The following is a 12,118-nucleotide window of genomic DNA, read 5'->3' as shown; positions in this document are numbered from 1 at the left end:
GTTGCCTTTTTTGTATAGGACCACAGGGTGGCACCAAAGTTGGACATTTTCAGACTCTACACTCAGTGGCTTTAATTAAGTGTGAATTTAACGTTTACATTTTTAAGATAAGATAAGATAATCCTTTATTGCAGTATTACAGCCGCAATGGGGATAGCAAAATTAGAGAGAATCCATTAAAACAGTAGTAATAAATAAGTAAAAAAAAAAATATAGAAATATAAGTAAAAAAGCAGTAGAAACAATATAAACAATATAAATAATAAAAACTATTGCATTCCATAAATCCCAGAGACACTATGGCCACAGAAAAAAATGTAAAAGGGCAAATAAATACACTGTGTAATACACTATGGACTGTGTTTAATACACCATGGACTGTGTGTAATATACTATGGACTGTGTTTAATACACCATGGACTGTGTGTAATACACTATGGACTGTGTTTAATACACTATGGACTGTGTGTACAACCAGACATTGTTGCCCAGGCTAACTTCATCACCATGTCTCTGACATCCTGCTGACAGAGAGACAAACAAAGGTGAAAACACAACTTCCAAGGTGGATGTAATAATCCTTTAGCGAGTCAGCACAATGAATAATAAATTCAGTGTGTGTATTTCCATTAACAGTCTGCACACGAGATCACCTGGATGGACCCGGCAGCTCTCATTACACTCAAAGTGCAACTCCTCCTGCTCTCCTCCTGCATCAAACCCACTAATAATCAAGCCTGTCATTAATTCTGCCTGGTAACCAATCCCCACCCACATTTTAAAGATGCAAAACCCAGATCCCACCACCACCACCACCACCACCACTCCAACCCCCCCCTCGCCCTTGTCTCATTAGTATGCAGCGCTCTGGCAGAGCTGCGCGTGCCGATGATGGCTGGAGACCCTCAGGCAGAGTTTCGGGCTAGATTTTAATGGGGCGGTAAGGGTCAACAGGAGAGGAGAGAACAATAAGCCTCTCCAGTCTCCCTGTGATAGGTGTTTCAGCAAGACCCAGGGGGGGTGGACCTGTTGGGGTTTGAATGCAGAAGAAGTTGACCTTCAAAACAGTGTCAAACTCTATTCCCTGTAAAGCTGCCTGGTTTCAGGTCGACTGCCTTTGAGTTCTGGCGGTTGGCAATTAGCTGTCACACTGGCAAACAGGCCAACCGCACTTCACTAACAATGCTGTGATAATAGGTTAAATACTGAGGGGATGCAGGCGTCCCAGCGGAGATGTTACCATTCTTTTGATGTGGTGTTGAGCTGGTAATTGCCTCACATCTACCTGCTTCCAATCGCTCCCGTTCCTCTGATTTCCTCTCCTCGCTCTTTCTCTTTTTACACAGGCTGCATAAACATGAACGTTCATTTGTTTTCATATTGGAGGTCTGGCAGCTTGAAATATATCCATACTTAATTTACTGTAGTGGTGTATTTAGATGGGAGCAGCAACAAAATACAAATACTGATTGTATTTGATGTTTATACATTTTTATTGTTTTTCATGATTTATGTACGAATAGACTTGAATATGAACGCATGAACACTCACTCATTTACTGTGTACTTTTGAGGTACTGCAAATGCATTAGTGGACATGTATTCCAGGAATTACACATGAAAAATGAGTATTTTTTCTAATTCTGGGAAAGTATTACTTCAGGCAGAATATTGAAGTTTTCAATCTTTAATTAGCTGATTGGCATCAACTATTTCATTCATGCTTCACAATCATCTCACTCACATCCAATCATATTCATACAGGTGTAGAGGCCTCAACTCAACCTCAGCTGCCTCCGTATGTGCTGTACTTTTGATACTATTGATTTAACTAAGATCTAATGTCCAAGTATTGTTGAGTTAAAGTCCTCAATTCGCTCCAGGTACGCGTCAGATCGTCTAACAGCATCTTTCCAACTTTGGAATGGAACAAGCATCGGACAGGTTTTGTAACTTGTCAGAATCCGATCTGACAAACATGCTCAACTCACACAGGAATTGGCTCGGCGTGCGGAGGTGGGAAAGTCAGCAGGATCAAAACTTATTTTCAGCTCTAGTTTTTAATAATGTGCAGAGCTACTCCCACCACTTTTGCTTCGTACAAATGCGTGCAACACCTCGAAAGCCATCTAAGGGATACTGTCTTAAAGGTACAAGTTGTAGAATATGGCCAGAATTCGAAGGTAGCTCCAAAAATACATGGGGCAGCGAGTACAGACAACTGCTGTGCTTTGCTAGCTATCCTTGGCTGTAGCGAGCTACCATTCGAGCTCATGGCTCAGGAGGTCAGTTTGAAGGCAGGGGATACAGTATGGAGGCGATTTACAGCGGCTCTAACCAGGACTATTGTATAACTTCAGGTGTGACAGGATGCAGCAGGTGTATTGTTGTGTTTTTCTGCGTAGTGAGGGAAACAGATGTAAGAGTATTTAATTTATTGACATTTTTGAGTTAATTATGCAGTAGACATCTCTGCAACACAGTACATAGACGTCTTTGACATAATGTCAACACTGATGTTTCTTCACACTCTGTTGATAATGTTAGCTCATTTTCTGGAAGGCTCATCCTCGACCACAGCCATTCAGAACCGCTATAGATAAGTTTACATTTACACATGGTTTGGATTAGTTTGTTTCAAACGTTGCCTGACTTGTATCTTGACGTATTTTTGACCTGCTACATATTGAAATATATAAAACTTGAGTTTCTTTTGTCCTGTACATCCCAACTTTGTCCTCTCTCTTCTCATCGGATGAGGGGATTGGTACCAAAATAAGTGTTTTTGAATTCTTTGTGTCAGCCATAACTGAGGAGCATCCATCATATCAGAGGTTGATGATAAACTAGCATGTACAAAGCCAACATTTTCTGCCTCTAGTCCTACAGAATATGTATTGAAGCTGTAACAGGGGGAAATCTAAAAGAAAAAAAATGCTCTCCAACATCAGTGTGAAGCCCTGTTGTCGCGCTGCATGCAGCAACTGTGTGAATGAAACCAATAAACGGCCGCCCCAAGGCGTTCTGACCCGAACTGGACCTCAAACCGTCATGCCCAAAAGCTACAAGCTGCTCTGGTGTCTCAACAAGACACACATTAACCTTTCCTCCGTTATTTTTCTGTGGAGATCTCCCACTTTGAAGTGCTTCCATTTAACCTTCATTTAACTTTTGTGTCATGCACTCCCAGGCGCCCCACTTTGACAGCGGAAGCCTTTAGAAGTCAGAAAAGGCCTGCGGCTATAGATGGCATATCAGCACATCTGTCTGCTCCAGCGCCAGGTTGTGGAGTGAAGAACTGGCTGTTCGTTCTCCTGCGAGCGCTCTGCCACTTACTGACTGGATCTCACTGTAGCTCAGTGTCAGGAAGACACTTCGAAAAGACTTTATCCTCGTCTTTAAGAGACAATGAGTCTGAATCGTTTGAACGACAGGGTCAGGTGTTAATTATCTGTCATTTTAATCACTATGAGACTGTCACAGTAAACATAGTGATTAGATCCGTTGCTCATATATTCAGTAAATATTGATTAATGCAGCCTTAAGAATTGTGGAAACAGTTTTCGGTATAACAGAAGATTGAACCGTCAATAGATGTATTTGCTGGTAATGACAACATCACATGGTGCAAGAGAAGACACTATGATTACTTGGTCAGCAGTGAAGCTCAAAATCAACACATGCACTGGTATTTAAAAGGCTGTGAAACCTATGTTCTCCATCATCTTCCTCTACAAATGCATTTTTTTTGATTTGGCAATGTTTTAATCAAAATCTGACGACAGTTGCTCATGCCACCAGTCCGCCAGTCCAGATTTGAAAACAAGTTTTCAGGGACAGTTCACCCACCAAATCAAACATACGTACAACCTTTTTCTTACCATGTCTCTGAACAGAAGGAAGCTGTATCTTCTGATGGACGAGGGGCTAGCTAATCAAGCTAACTAACGTTACAGCTCAGCCGAGGAGGATGCAATTAATGTTTACTTCTAGCTCTGTCGCGAGCATGAACCTCTCATCCACGAGTTGATGCACGCTTCCTCCTGAGTGGTGATACGGTGAAGTTTGTAAGGAGAAAAAAAAGTTCCTACATGAAACTGCTCACAGTAAGGTCTGTGGATTAACTGGATTTCTGTAAAGAGACATTGTTGTTGAGATAATTACATTTACTTTTTTGGCCACAAGCCCAGTGTCATCTAGTGCCATTATACTGGAGAGAAGGCAGACGTCTCTATAGCCGGTATCTCCCAAACTCGGTAACTCAGACCAAAGAAATCTAGGTGGATAAACAGCCCTTCAGGTAAGAGGAAAGATATGTATTTAAGATTGTTGGTTGAACTATCCCTTTAAAGATGCTGCCTCTCCACACAGGCATTTTAAACTGTTCAGTGATGATCAGCTACACGTATCTTGAGCAATGAAGCAGCGCTATTATTCACTTATATAGGCCGAAGAGATGTTTAATACTTAAAATATGTTTCTGTTGACGATGACACCTTGTTACAGGTTGTGACGTCTATGTTTGGCCGCTGTAGGCCACCGTCTGAAGTTTGTACAGTTTGGACTCACTCTGGCTCTACAGATATGTCAACAACATGTGTGAGGCTCAGTATTTATAGTTGAATGAGCTACATGACTGTTAATTGACTCCGTTGATCAGTATGAGTCAGTGCAGGTATCAAACGCTGTCTCTGCATCGTCTGACTGGAGGAAACCAGCTGGGGATTTTGACACCGGCTCCAGATTTTCCATCTAATTGCGTTTTTTACAGCTCTGTAATAGACTTATTAGCCAAACAAGTCTTCAAACGGAGTGCTTTGATTTGGGTTGCACAAGCGTGACTGCCGTGTGTAGCATCATCCGGCGCTGGGGGGGGAATAATGAGTCCAGAAGGAAAATCGTTTTTGAGCATCTGAGGTTGTGACAGGGTTTCTCTGGCTTTAGCAGAGATGAAGTGAGACAGTGAAGATCTGCTTAACCGCTTTGATCCGGCCTGCCTTCCCACTTAACTTCTGATGACACTGCACTTAGAGAGGGCAGCGGGAACGTGAAGCTCTCCCTCTGACTTTCACCTGAGATGCTCTTTAATATTGAGCCCGTATGGAAATATGCAGCGTCTGAGAGGCAGGTGAAAGGGAAAATGTTTCAGCGATCAGAATTTGAGCCCACTCGTCCTGTGAAAAAGCAGCTGCGGCTCGATATCTGTGAGACATGCCTGATTCTTGAGCTTTTTTTGCATGACTGTATGCCACATTTTCAGGCACAAGGCTCCAGCCTGCACGTAGAGGGCACTCTTAGCTCGGTTTTCTCTGCAGTCCCACCATGTAATACCACTGGGAAGTTATTTATAGGGGCTGGCTTCAAAGGAGGAGAGAGAGCAAGTTTTATTGAGGTGATTTTGCTTTTGTGTGAGGCAGAAAGGACAGCTTGGCGTCTTTTGTCTTCAACTTTACAGACTGCCGTCACATTTCCTAATCTCTATCATTTCGGGAGAGAAAATTATAGCAAATTAAGGCCTGAAACGTGTCTGTTGCAGCGACAGCAGAGGTTTTTCAAAGCGAGAGTCCACCCCGAAGGAGGGTTCTTGTTCGATTTTGGACAGTTGGGTTTAGATGAAGAGACTCCAAAATGTGCTGTCATCGCACACAGACTTTCTCTGGCTTTATTGACAGTGAGTGGGAGGCCAAATTTGTGGACTCCTGTCAGTGCTGAGGGTGAGTTTTCTGGTTTATGTGCTGCACAACTGTCAGTCTGACTATGAAATAAGCCTCGGGTGTAAAAGCTCAAAAACAAGCAAATAAACTCTTTGGAATCAATCATCGTCAACCCCGGTGTCGCAGTGTCGGAGCAGCTTTTCTAATTATTTTTCAAGCTGATCGGGTTTATCAATTTAAGACCGAGTCAGCTGTCCACAGTTCCTGATGAAAGTCTGCGCCTATAAATAATCTCCTCATTCAGTTTTAGACACCAGCACAAAACCGCAAACAAACAAGGCCGTCGGCCAGAAGACTGGCAGGAAGCACCAAAATTTATGTCTCCCAAAAATTGCCTTTCCTTGGCAGAGTGTCCTTGTGTTGTCCTCAGTGTGTGCTGTATTTTTGCTTCACAAGGAAATATGGACTTTAATAACTCACAAACAGACTGTACATCAGAGTCTGACGCGTTTCTCTCCAACTCGCTGGTTTCCTACGTTGGAGAAATAAAGGTCAGATATGAGTTTATCTCTGGTAATGAAGCTGCTTTCATTTCTCTGTTGTTTGATGAAATGTTTTTCATGTTTCATGTGCAGTTGAGAAACTAATTTTCGTCAGTATTTCATGTTATAAAACTTCATAACTCACTGTGTTTTGGAGGCAAATATTCTATTTCTCACAATACTATATTTGTGAAACAGCTACAGTTACTTTGGTTACATGGATGATGCATACAATACATCTTTGCATCACACTTGGCTGTAAAAGAGTATTTTTATCGTGTGGTATCGATGGAACATAGAACATAACATTGACATGTTATCACCTTGTAGTTTAAATGAATTGGAAACAAACCCAGCAGCCACGGAGCGCCATGATTGTTCGTTTGGGGTCTTCTTTCTGAATATTTACTCTTCTTTTAGCTCTGTTTTTGGTCTCCACCAACTCCTGGGGGAAATATCTGGCTTTATAGCTGCTGAATGCTCCACTGTGTTCACCAGCTGTCTGCAACCAGTCTGTTCTCATTCATAGGTCATCAAATAAAGGCATTTTGTCACGCCCCCTGTGTGACTCACACAGATACACAAGGTAGGCTGCCCTTTAGCATCTGTATTAAGTCTTTCCAACATGTAGGTAACAGCAGTGATGGAGTGTAACTAAGTACATTTACTCAAGAACAAGTGCAAGTACCTCAAAATTGTACTTCACATACTTCCTCACTACATAGGCTACTATTGTACTTTTTACTCCACTAATTAATTTGATAGCTATAGTGACTTTTCTGATTGCATCAAAGCCAAATGAGTGCATTTTTAATTTCAACATATTTTATTGACTATCAGATTTTTTAAAAAAAGGGTTGGTGATTCAGGTAATCAGAAAAATGGTTAACATCAGATCTAATAATTAGCCAGGCTGATAATGCGTCAACCCGTTGTAAACAGTATTTCCATACTTGTTTAATTTACGTTTACTTGTACTTTTGATGCTTAAAGCAACAATATGTATCATTTTTAAATTCAGACATTTAAAGACTTTTACTCAAGTTCAATTTTTATGGTTGACTTCCAATTTTAGTCGCGGGGTCGTGAACAAATCTCTGCATTTAAAGATCTGGGACTGAGAACAGTTTGAGTTCACAGTGGGTTCTTTGAGCTTTTTCACTGAAAACAGCTGCCTGTGTTTAGACTATAAAAGAAAGACATTCATGAGACCTGTGAGACTGAGACAAAACATTAAAGTTGCATCACAGAAAACCAAAGACAAAACACTTGAAGACACGAAAATCCCTCCGAGGCTTAGGGCAGCTGCATTGTTTGTTAAAACTCCTCCGTGAACAAGTGACCCTTTGTACATTACACATTCATTGATGTATTGTGTATATACAATTCTGATCATAGCAGCTTTAAGTAAATGATAAGAAAACTGTTTCCACCACTGATTTCAGCTATTTATCTCAATACAACAGGAAGTGAGTGGCAGCTTCCTTTAGACAGCTGGAAGCAAAACACAGAGTTAATTAGAGCTGTCAGAAATGTGCTTATTATGATGACTTTAATTAATTGTTATTTGCAATGATGATGTGGCAATAGGAAAAATGTAACAAAAACAACAACAACAAAAAAAAACATGGAGACAAAACAACTTTCTGACAGTCTTATAAAACAATCATAATATTGAAGGAGACAGTAAAGTAGGACAGGCAGAAGCTGGTGGGACGCACACTGAGTGGTGTAGAGAGCAAACAGCATAACAAATAAGACCAGAAACAACAAGGACGCCACAAACACACCGTAAAGCATAAAGCTAGAGTACCTGCTGACATCAGAGCACCAGGAAACAGAACCGTTTCTGCAGATGTGGCAGCAGAAATTCATTCATCACTGCATCACAGAGGTTTTTTCTACATTTTTTAAACATTTTATTTGGCTTTATTTAATCGTTATTGAGTCTGGCAAGGAGATTAAGTAAAGTTTCTTAATGTAATTTCAGCCAGGCAGGAGGAACAAACGGATAACTGTGTTTGAAATCAAATAAAAACAGGAAAATTGAATAAAATAAAGCAAAAACTCCAATCCCTGAAATTAATTTTAGTACATTGTGCTAAACACACACACACAACTGGGAAATAAATCACAGTTACGATGAGTGTAAGCAAACAAAAAAAATACCCCCCGCCTCACACAGGAGAAGGAGGAGGAGGAGGAGGAGGGAGTCGATCCAACAAGCAAACAAAGACAATAGATGACACCGACTTGTACCTCTGTTTCACACGCCGGTGTCATTAATCACGTCCTTCAACCCACTGCTGCTGAGATTATGTGCTATGCTGCCAAAGTTAGCCAAAAGTAGGCCACCGGTTTGGTATTTAATTACAATCAAACTGCTGACATCCAAACTAATATGCTGCAAGTCACAGCAGTTTCTCTGACGCGCCTCATGCTCGTCTCTATCTGTATCTCACCGGCAGCACCCTGCACTGTCTGTTTCTGCTATAATTTATTACTAAACTCTTTTACATAACCCTAAAAAAAGAAAGACGCTGCAGAAGCTTGACTCAGATTGTGTCCCGTGCATGTGAATTAAGGTAATTATTCAAGATATTAATTAGGGGTGGATGTACCAATATTGAAGATGAAAGCATGCAAACGTCAGAGTTGGATTCTGATCCATCCGTCCTGTAATTACACTCGTCCGCCCTGCAGGAGTGTCACTACGGGGAAGTTTGAACGCAGCAGAAGAGTTCACTTCAGGCTCATGTGCCAGCACGTCTTCAGCCCTTTTCCATATCGCCCCTCTCCACCTCTCAGCTTGCTAAAAACCCATCCAGCTTCACTTAACGTCACATCAAATCATCATATGGTGAGTCCTGACTTTACGCTCTTTGCACCCATTCAGGGTGAGTTTCCCTGACGGTTTCCCACGTGTCTCGTTGAAATGCAAACACAGGTTTGAGCAGCGCACCACGCAGGGTGCTTTAATCGCAGGGTTCTTCTGACGAGCAGGCCGCCTCCTGACCCATCACACTGCAGGCAGCTATACTTAGGCATGTCCTGCCTATGGGGCAAGGTTACCCAGAATTCATACAGCAGCAGGTTGCATCTTTCATGCCATGACGTGAGGTAAAAAGGTCAGCTGTCTGGGCAGCATGTCAGACTGGGGATGAACAAACACATCCTTTCTCTGGCTCTGTGAAGTGAAACTGCACCAGATACTACCAGACCTCTGAAGCTGCAATTCATCTCACGCATTATATTGTTTCTTTGTCTTTTAGTTGTGCGAGGTATCAGCACATGTTAACTATATTTTGGCCACATTTAACAGCAGGAAGTACTGCGATGCAACTTGTTTTAAATTCTTCAGTATTTCTCTATAACCTTACATATATTACAGTGTATTCAGAGTTTATACCTCTAAAACTTATCAGATTTGATTGATAGTGGCCTGCAAACATAAGAAAACATTCCCATTACTGTTGTCAATTAAGTCCGCCGGAAGAGCGCATGTTTAGAAACACTGAAACAGACGACCTCTCCGCAGAAAATGTGTCCCTGTAGGACTACATCGCTCATTGTAAGAAGCTGATTGAAAAATAAGTTTCCAGGGCCTTTGAAGTGCACAGAGATGAATGTAAAGTAGGAAATTTATACTGACCTTCCACCTCTACCTTGTACATAATGAAAACTGTCTATAAAATGTGACTTCGAGCTTCAATATGAAACGATTTCTCACATTTAAAGCAACATTATGTAACTTTTTTACCTTAGAACAACAGCTTCAAAATCACGTCGATGGTTCAGTGTCTTGTAACAGGGTGAATGGTGTCTCTGTCTCAGCCACTCTGCCTCCGATCACTTGTTTCTGCACTATGTAACTCAGTGAGAGAGTAGGATCATAGTGTTACATACATGTTTACTACAACATGCAAGTTTTCAACACATTGTTCTGACGTAACGAGTTTTGTTTGTAGCTAGCGCCTACATTATGTCTGACAAAATTGTTCCAGACCTGGGATTTGTATGTACAACAGTGGTGTTGCACTCAGAGACTGTGGGGGGCGCCAAATCACGAAAAGGGCCAATTTCTACATATATAAATATATACATAAGTATTATGCATTACAAACAATGATGAGTTCATATTGAGACAGTCAACAGTCCTGCAATACCAAAGAGCGAATTGTTGGTTTCAAAAACAGGCAGGACAGATGCTCCCCCCTGTCTACATCAGAGAGAATATTTGAAAAAAAACCCAGCTCTATTCTTCAGGAAACTTTCGTTACATGACCCTGATGTTGTAAAATGACTGTTTTCACTGAAAACAGCTGCCTGGTTTGGCCTAAAAAGATGGTCACAAGAGCTGTGAGACGGAACCAAAACATTAAAGTTGCATCACAGAAAACCAAAAACAAGGAGCTGAAAGACACTAAAATCCCTCCAAGGCTTAGGGCAGCTGCATTGTTTGTTTAAAATCCTCTGTGAACAAGTGACCCCTTGTACATTACACATGTTCATTTGATGTATTGTGTATATAAAATTCTGATCATAGCAGCTTTAAGGAAATGATAAGAAAACTTTTTCCACCACTGATTTCAGCTCGTAATCTCAATACAACAGGAAGTGAGTGGCAGCTGGAAGCAGAACACAGAGTTAATTAGAGCAAAATGTGCTTATTATGATGACTTTAATTCATTGTTATTTGAAAATGAAAATTGGCTTTTCAATCACTTTGCAACTTTTTAATGTAGCCAGTGGAATGTGGTCATCAATGTAGGACAACATTATTATTATTATTATTATTATTATTATTATTATTATTATTATAATACTATTTTTACCAAACAAGAACACTGCCATGGGGCATTTTATTTCTTGCTCAATGATAATATTTCAAAAATTCAGTAAGGTTGTGGTTATGGTGAATATTTGGCATGGTTACAACAACAACACATGATAGATGTAATGTTAGGGAAAGATCCTGGTTACATTTTTTGAAAATGCAAACGTTAACTGCAGATGTTGTGCCTCATGCTTACTCTCTGCCTCTTTACATGGATGACACATTACCTCCTGTAATGTTGGCAACGGACATAAATCATGAGGTACCCAATCACCCATTATGAGCTGGACTAAGTGGACTGGACTAAGTGTCTGACTAGAAGTCCAGAGAAAGAACAGCTAAGCTAAAGCTTTAGGGAGAAGTGGTTTAGCTGAGCCTCTGGGAAAAAAAGACATCAAGGACAAATGTTGTCACAGGACTCATACAGGGTTGAGTCCCATCAATACACTTCTCGTCTCAACGAGAACTGGATTTGCAATTTCAGCACACCTCTTTGCTAATCATCCACCCCTAATTGGCAAAAGTGGAAGCCATTTCCCTGTAATGAACACCTCGCTGCTCATTATATGAAGAACAATAGGGCATAAAAATGAATCACTTTCAATGTGTTCCCCAAATTAACTTACAGGCAGCTCCTGTAGCAACAGTTCCTAACAGTGGAGCGAGAGGAGTGCTGCTTCAAGTGGTCAGGAGGCGTCGATACCTTCCCCTCCTCGAGTTTACTCCCCAGGAAGAGAACCAACGCTTCCCTTGAACCTTTTTTTGCCTTTTATGGATCTGACGTGCTCGTCCTCACGCAACACGGCCTCCTTGTAGATCAGCTCTGTGGAGTTTAATGCAGCTCTCTAAACTTTATATTCACCGGCAGTGTGTTGAACCAGCAGGATGTGACAGATCGCAAGTGCACGGTGTAAAGTCAGAGCGAACAGAACAATTAAAAATAGTTTGACACCTGGGTTGAATCATTGCAGGTACAGTTTGTTAAAGTTAGCACTGGGAGTTAGCCTCGCCCTGATTCCCTCGACAAAAAGCCTTTGGGGTTTTTGAATTATTGACAAAAATAAGCTCTGTGACAAACACATGATA

The sequence above is a fragment of the Pagrus pagrus genome, assembly GCF_965226575.1.
Source record: "Pagrus pagrus genome assembly, chromosome: 23".
Classification (NCBI taxonomy): Eukaryota; Metazoa; Chordata; class Actinopteri; order Spariformes; family Sparidae; genus Pagrus; species Pagrus pagrus.
Note: the sequence above shows the minus strand (reverse complement) of the source record.